Below are 9,312 nucleotides of genomic sequence, written 5' to 3'. Positions count from 1 at the left end.
ATAGGTCGAGTAGACATAATTCGATGTAGCGAATCATGTCCGATCTACCTCGCCAAATGCCGATAGCATACGCTGTCAGCATTTAACATTGCACAAGCATTTGTATTGAAATGCTTGTGCATTGCTGCCCCCTGCTAATTCGCAGCCAATCGGCCTCTAGCAGGGGTCTTCAATCATCCCAATCGGATAGGGATGATTTCAGTCCGCTTCCTTAAAGGTTGGGGAGAAGTTAAGGAGCAGCGTTCTTATGACCGCTGCTTCTTAACGTCTGTTTCAGATGAGCCAGAAATGATGGGTGTAGAATGCAGCATCTGCTGCTTAATAAATGTACCCCGATATGTTTAAAATCTACAGGAGAGGAAGTTCACCTGTATCTTTATACTTACATTTTCTGTGCCGGAGAGCACATTATTTCGCTCCTCTTCTTCAAAAAACTTGGCCGCACTAATAGGAGGCTTTGCACAGCCAGCTCCAAGGGGCCTGCACTAAATGACCTTCTATTTTAGTGCAGGCCCTTGGAGCCGTGACGCTAATCCTTCTGTTAGCGCAGCCAGAGATATGTGAAGATGAGGAAGGGGTTAGCTAGGCTCTCCAGCGTGCAAAATGTATTAACCCTTTAAAATAATTTAAATATAACAAATAAATAATGATGAATTTCTACAGTATTTTTTCATTTTCTTTCAATTTAATTGGTGCATTCATTTGTATATTTTTTTGTTAAAACGAAACGAATATCCGATTTTTGGTACGATTTTGCATTCGTAACGAAACTGATGCACAACTCTTAAGTTTTATAATAAAAAGTATAGACCAATCAATCGTCAATGAAAAAACATAGGCCTAGATTACGAGTTTTGCGTTACTGAAAAATTGCCCATTGCATGTGGAATGGCCGGTAACGCATATTACGAGTTGCGCGGTATAGGCTGTAACGCAAGCATTTTAGCCTTAACGCAACCCTCCATTCCGCACTCAAAAAATGATGTTTTAGTGCAAGATTTTCCATAGTGCCGTATTACAGATTTGTGCGGTCTGGCTAAAATGCTTGCGTTACAGCCTATGCCGACACGAGCCATTAAGCAATCTGAGGCCAGAAGTTATGGATTTTGCAAAACAAAAATGTTTCACAAAACTCATAACTAAAACATTACAAAGTACACTAACACCCATAAACTACCTATTAACCCCTAAATGGCCACCTTCCTGCATAGCAAACACTATATTACACCTATTAATCTGCCACCCAACCACATCACCGACATTAAAATAAACCTATTAAACTCTAAACCGCGAGCCCCCACATAGCCAACCCTATATAAACCTATTAACCCCTAAAGCACCGGGCCCCACATCCTAACAAATAAACTAAACCTATTAACCCCTAATCCACCGCTCCCCAACATCACCGACACGAAATAAAGCTAATAACCCCTAAACTGCCAGCCCCCCATATTGCAACTAATATACTAAAACCTATTAACCCCTAAATCGTTAGCCCCCCACATCGCAAAACACTAAATTAAACTATTAACCCCTAAACCTAACACCGCCATAACTTTAAATTAAAAGTTACAATATAACTATCTTTAAATAAATAAAAATTTACCTGTGGAAAAAAAAAAAAAATTCAACTGTAAATTAACATAACATTACTATTCTAAACATTAAAAATACAAAAAATAAAAACTCTAAGATTACAAAAAATAATAAACAAAATGATCAAACAAAAACAATTACATCTAATCTAATAGCCCTATAAAAAAGCCCCCCCAAAATAAAAACACCCCTAACCTACAATAAACTACCAATAGCCCTTAAAAGGGCATTGCCTTAAGTTAAACAGCATGTTTACATTAAAATATTACAAATTCCTCCCTAAAAGTTAACCCCCCCCCACCCAACCAACCCCCCAAAATAAAAAACGCTGAGGCGTGGAGCTTCTTTTCCGGCAGCGCGGACATCCAGCGCAGAGGATCCTTTTCCTATGGTCATTGCCGTACACTGAAGCTTGAATGCAAGGTACTCATTTAAAAATGGGGTACCTTGCATTCCTATTGGCTGACAATCAGCCAATAGGAGTTTAGTAGCTCTCATCCTATTGGCTGATTTAAAAATATCAGCCAATAGGAATACAAGGTACCCCATTTTTAAACGGGTACCTTGCATTTAAGCTTCAGTGTACAGCGGTAATTGTATGAAGAGGATGCTCAGTGCTGGATGTCATCGCTGGTCCCGCTCCGCGCCTCCACAGCTCCACACCACTGGGATGAAGATAGAAGATGGTCCCGCAATGGAGGAATATGTTGCCGCCTGGATGAAGACTTCACACAGCCTGGATGAGGATGGATGACCGAACTTCAGGAACCGTGAGTAGATATTCTGGTGTTAGTGTTAGTTGTTTTTTTGTTTTTTCATTTTTTGGGGTGTATTGTTTTTTTAGATTAGGGCTTTGGGCAGTAAGAGAGCTGAATGGCCTTTTAAGGGCAATGCCCATACAAATGTCTCTTTAGAAGCAATGGGTAGCCTAGGATTTTTTAGACTTAGGTTTTTTTGGTTGGTTGGGTGGAGGGGTTTTACAGTTGGGGGGACTCTGTAATTTTTTGTAGGTAAAAGAGCTGTTTAACTTAGCGCAATGCCCTACAAAGAGCCCTTTTAAGGGCTATTGGTAGTTTATTGTTAGTTTAAGGGGTGTTTTTATTTGGGGGGGGGGCTTTTTTATTTTTATAGGGCTATTAGATTAGGTGTAATTGTTTTTATTTTTGATAATTTCATTGATTATTTTTTGTAATGTTAGATTTTTTAATTTTTTCGTAGTATTAGGTTTATTTAAATTTGTAATTTAAGTTTTATAATTGGTGTTTTTTTTAAATTTTATTAGAATAGTTATGTTAGGTGAATTTATAGTTTAATCTTATTTAGTTTTTTTATTTCACAGGTAAGTTTTATTATTTATTTTAAGATAGTTCTATTGTAACATTTTATTTAAAGTTAGTAGGATGTTAGGTTTAGGGGTTAATAGTTTAATTTAGTGTTTTGCGATGTGGGGGCTGGCGGTTTAGGGGCTATTAGCTTTATTTAGCGTCGGCGATGTCAGGGAGCAGCGGATTAGGGGTTAATAATTTTTATTAGTGTTGGCGATGTTGGGGAGCGGCGGATTAGGGGTTAATCAATTATTTTAGTGTCAGCGATGTCAGAGGGTGGCAGTTCAGGAGTTAATCATTTTATTTAGTGTTGGCGATGTCGGGGGCGGCGGATTAGGGGTATTTAGACTACGGGTTTATGGTAGGGTGTTAGGTTTTACCGTAACCAGCTCCAACTTGAGCTAAACACACTTTTGACCATAAAGAAGGGACTAATTTGTTAATGCAGAACACCCAAAAAGGCAAGAGCAAAACGCATAACCTCATACTCTAAGTTACAAATATATTCTATGATATTAATTAGAAGTTGAAGTATATGAATGGTAATAGGTTACATGTTATAATTCATCCCAGGTCTGAGCAACCCCAACTCTCCCTATCTGGTGAACCAGAAAAAGTTAACTGAAGTATGAAGTATCTTGGAATCCTAACAATCTACTAAAGAAAGATAAGGCAGCTGGACTCATTTAAATAGTAATCCCTGATTCTTCTCTCATCTGAGCTAAGCAATATAAAGTAATTACCTGAGAAGCTATTGTTACTGATCCCCCTCAAAGTTCAACAAACCTAACAAATATGTTAATTCTTTCAACGTTATCTTACAGTAGCAGACCTACTCAACAGATGGCCCTGGTGCAAAATTTGTTTGGGCCCCCCAAAGGTAACTTAGTAAAAATCAAATAATACACATGGTGCACTCTATAATAATTTTGAGGATAGATAGACAGACATACAGATAGATAGATAGATAGATAGATAGATAGATAGATATAGATAGATAGATATAGATAGATAGATAGATAGACCTGCAACCTGTGCTAATAAAAGGCTCACCTGCATGAGGATTGTACACATTATGCACATGTCTATGTGTAAATGGCTGCAACGAGCCCTCCCAGTACCTGGGCCCTGGTGCCACTGCACCTGCTGCACCAATGGTAGTGGTATAATATAGTCAATATAGTGTTGGCGATGTGGGTGAGTGGTGGTTTAAGGGTTAATAGGTTTATTTCGTGTTGGGGTATGGCGGATTAGCAGTTAATTACTTTATTTAGTGTTGGCGATGTCGGGGAGTGGCGGATTAGGGGTTAATTACTTTATTTAGTATTGGCGATGTCGGGGCGGCAGATTTGGGGTGTTTAGACTAGGGGGTTTATGTTAGGGTGTTAGGTTTAAACGTAACTTTTTTCCCCATAGACATCATGGGGTTGCATTAAGGCGATTTGCCATTCCGCAATCGCAGGTGTTAGTTTTTTCTAACACTCTCTCCCTATTGATGTCTATGGGTGAAAGCGTGCACAAGCACATAAACTCAGCCCTTGGCTTTTGTGCGGTATGGAGCTTAACGCACCATGACACACAGCACAAGGAGGTTTTTCAGTAACTTGTAATGGCAGCGCTATGGAAAGTGTGATATCGCTCATTTTATTGCATTATTTACGCACCCGGTATAACTCAAAATTCATAATCTAGGCAAAAAATTGCAAAACAGTGACCTTGCAACATCTAACATGTTTCACTCTACATAAATATTTACAATATATACAGTAACTCCAATGAATGTTTTAAAGAACCGGATCGCATTATAGCAGAATAAATAAGCATTTGCTCAGAAGTTCATTTGGGTAGGACTTTAATGTGATACAAGTGGTACTAGCTCAAAAACAATGACTTTTTAATTTTCAAAGAAGTAATCTAAAAATAAAGTTAAACATTTAGGGCCAGCTTACGAGTGGGGTGCAATTTAGTACTTTAACCCACACGATAAGTGCACTAGGTTAACTTTTTGCTCGTCGGGTTGCGCTCGTATTACAAGTTAAAAGTAACCTGATGCGTGCAAAAACTTTTCAATGGAGCAAAAAAGTGGAATGAAAACCTAATACCTCAATCCCGCGCTTACCTGAACGCATATTCTCAAATGCGCTAACTCAAAATTAAAATATTAATATTTCACATTCCAATGTTCTTCACATAGAAGAATATGTTCTATATGGGTTTTTTTTGGTAAATATATATCTATTTTTTTACACTGCTTTTGGTTGGCACCCAGAGGACTTCTTTCAAATAAAATTACTTTTATTAAAAACTGCGGAAACAGTTTTGGTTGTTTGTCCACAGTTTGAACATGGCCTTTAAAATTAGCGAAGAAAGATGGGAAACTGATATTACTGATGTTTTCAAACCAGTTTTGAGAGTAGATGAAGAAAACATTGATATTGTTTCTGCGGATGTATTTACAGCCTTTAAGGCTTATAAAAAGAAAGCCAAACATGAGCTAAAAATAAAATGGGAGCTAGCAAGCCTGGAAAACTAAGGGAGGAATTAATTCCTAGAGGCCTAAGGATCAGACTTGATCCAGGTCTCAACTTAAGAGGCGTAGAAGCTACCAATGAATTCATTACTAAGTGGAATGCTATTTTAACAAAGTGTACAATAGAACTCATGGAGCTCATAATACATAATACATACATACATAATGATATTAAGTTCAGAAAAAGAAGGAAACTGACAAGAGATCAGGATGATTTAAAAAAAGGAAAGATCTGTGTGCATCACAATCCACCATCAGTAAGAGGGAACTATGGTTCTGGAACTGATAATTCAGACTATGATTTAGACCAGAATCCACAGAATATAAGAGCAATTATGAACACAAGAGCCCCTTTAGGCGTAGGATAAGGAGAGGAGGACAGAGGGGGCACCAGATTAGATATGTGTTATGAAAAAGCGAGGAGAGGAAGGAACAGAAGGTTCAGGGGCAACAGAAACTATCCATGCATGATGACCTGGAACCAGGAGAGACTGGATCAATCCTAGGTAAAATTCCAGGGGAAAGTCAATTGACTGTTGTAAATCTGTCTTCCTTTTCGCTCAATGAGGCTCATATTAGGGTGTTGTCTAGGGGTTTGTCTTTTTGCCCTGCTACAGGGTTAGACAAATTTGAGGTTACTAAACATTAATTTGTTCGCTCATAAATTAGTTTTTAAGAAACTTTGGAGTGAGAAAAAAACAATTAAAAGTCGGGTCCTTGAAGGCAAGGCAGATAAGGAAGAGCAAGAGGAAACATTGATGGAGGAGGAAGACAGATTCCTAGTGAACTCCAATTTGTATAACAAATTAGTCACATGCCAGCTCTCTGGTTCCTAGCATTCAAAGCTTTGTCAAATGTGTGGAAAGAGATATACGAGCTATAGGTAACACAAACATAGTTTGTGACAATCTTAGCAAGACAGAAAGAACAACTTTAAATTAACTTAAGAGCCGTGATGACATTGTAATAAAATTATCCGATAAGGGAGGAAATGTTGTCATAATGGATAAAACACTCTATTTAGAGGAAGCTATGAGACAGCTAAGTGATCCTCAGCAGTATATTCAGATTGAGATAATAAAATATGAAAAATCATGCAACTCTTGTTCATCCTCAATGATGTATTAAGAGAAGGTTCAATTTCATCCAAAGAACATCAATTTATGTATCAGAAGTTCCTGATCCTGCCCACATTCTACTGTATACCCAAATTACATAAAAATTTGGAGAAACCACCAGGGCGACCTATTATTTCTGGCATAGGAGGCCCTACAGAAAATGTCAGTAAATATATTGACTTCTTTTTAAAGCCATTTCTGACATCAATGCCTATCCTATGTCAGAGATACTAGTGAGGTGTTACAAAGGTTTATATTCGTCTATTCCCCATAAAGCTGGTCTTAAAGCAGCTAGATATTTTTTGGACACAAGAGGCGAAGGCTATGAAAAACATTCCTCATTGGTTATCAAACTATTAGAATTAATTCTAAAGAACAATATTGTTTCTTTAGATGGAAAAATGTTTTGCCAGCAGAGAGGTACAGCCATGGGTGCCACATGTGCTCCTACCTAAGCATGTCTACATTTTGGCCTATGGGAACAACAGGAGGTATTTGGTAGACTGAATGAGTGGGTGGAAGCACATGTGGCACTCTGGCTAAGGTATGTAGATGATGTTTTCATATTGTCAGTCAGTGTTGAAGAGGTCACAAAATGTGTTGACTTCTTAAATAAGAACTCTCTAAATATTTTTCTTACATATAAGGTTAACAAAGTAGAGACTTCATTCTTGGATCTTCAAATCAACAAACATAGAACAGGCCTAAATACAGAAGTATATAGGAAAGCCACTGCAACAAATAATTTGTTGCATGCACAAAGTCATCATCCACAAGCATTAAAGGATGGTATTCCAACAGGACAGTTCCTGAGACTTAAAAGGAACTGTTCCATGGAGGCATCCTTTGAAAGACAGCCTGGAGAAATGGCTAATAGATTCAAAGAAAGGGGATACTCTAATAGGCAGATAAAGCGTGCATGGGGAAGAGCTAGGAAAAGTTCTAGGCAAGATCTTCTTTTTAAAGAAAAAAAGAAGGAAGAGGAAAGTCCAGTTAGGATCATTACTAAGTGCAATGGGCATTGGGGAAAGATTAGATATATCCTAAAAAAAAACTGGCATATTCTACAGGCTGATAGTTCCCTTGAAGGAATTGTGCCAGAATATCACCTATTAACAGCAAAAAGAGCATTAAGCCTGAGAGATAACCTAGTATACAGTGAGTATGAGAGTGGTGCCACTGTAAAAAACTGGCTAACAGCTGCAGACGTAAATCATGTATTTAAAATCAAACAATGGATTACATGCAATACCACAGGGGTGATCTATCTCCTTTATTGCTTGCCCCCCCCCCCCCCGTTTCTACGTGGGAAAAACCACAAGAGAAATAAAAGAGAGAATTAGAGAGGACAGAAATGATATTAAAAATGGGAACATTGATAGCCCCATAATAAGACATTTTCTGGAGAAAAATATAGAATATAGTTTCTGTAAATAAGTGATGTATATATATATATATATATATATATATATATATATATATAGTAGGATAACACATAATTTGAAGGCCATGTTCACCTTCTAGACATTTTATATGACTATCTTGCAACACTTTGAAAGCACAGTTTTAAAGATGTATATATGCCTTTAAAAAGAAAATGACACGCTATTTAAGGAAGGAGTGTCATTACAAAGCTCCGTGCAAAACTTAAAAGGGGAGTGGTGAAACGCGCGATCAGTCCGTAGTGAAAAACTCACAGGTGTGAGCAGCAGAAGGTTTTGCTGTTTACAGAGTACATCCCGGTTCCTGAAAAGTGTTTGAATGCCAAGATTTGCAAAACATGTGAGCCTGGAATCAAGTGTCCCATACACAGCACAGAGAGCAATTTGAGCAAGCGGACCAAGTTTGCAAAGCAGTGCAGTCTGCACTATTACCGGATACTAAAGCTTTGTTTTTCTATCAGCAAAATAAGCTACGGTTTAAAAGGACAGCCCGGATTGTTTGAAAAGCTGTGGATCCGTAAGTGTATCCTCTCTGGAATTACCAGTGCAGGACTATTTGCTATTTCATTTAACCCGGCTGTCTGAGCGTGCAGTTGCACTATGTGCTCAGAATAAAAGCCGCAGGAACTCTTCCTCCTTTGTGGATCAACTTGGAAAGTAAAGCTGTTGGGCGTGCAAAAGCACTAAGTGCCCTCAAGTCATTTAAAGACATTGGCATCTATTTATCAAGCCATCAACTTACTTGCATTCAACGGCACCAATACGCTCGCCTAAGATCACCTAACATCGCTGCCGCGGACCTGAATACGTTCTCCAAAATTACCAAAAAAGCTGTCAAAAAGCCACGCACCAAGTATGAGGCGATGAGCAGAGGACTGTTGTTAACTAACAGTCATCGATCTCGCTGCCCTTCGGATTTTTCACAGCTTTATTGGTACCCTGTCACTAAACACCCACACTATACTATACTGTTTACCCCCTATACCGCCGCTCCTGGAGCCCACCGCAACTCTAATAAATGTATTAACCCCTAAACCGCCGCTCACGGACCCTGCGGCAACTAAATAAAGTGTTTAACCCCTAAACCGCAACTCCCGGAGCCCAACCGCCACCTACATTACACTTATTAACCCCGTAATCTGCCCCCCAACATCGCCGCCACCTACATTATACTTATTAACCCCTAATCTGCCCCCCCTACACCACCGCCACCTACCTACATTTATTAACCCCTAATCTGCCGTCCCCAACGTCGCCGCCTCTATATTAAATTTATCAACCCCTAAACCTAAGTCTAACCC

This window comes from Bombina bombina, chromosome 1, assembly GCF_027579735.1.
Source record: "Bombina bombina isolate aBomBom1 chromosome 1, aBomBom1.pri, whole genome shotgun sequence".
Lineage (NCBI taxonomy): Eukaryota > Metazoa > Chordata > Amphibia > Anura > Bombinatoridae > Bombina > Bombina bombina.
Note: the sequence above shows the minus strand (reverse complement) of the source record.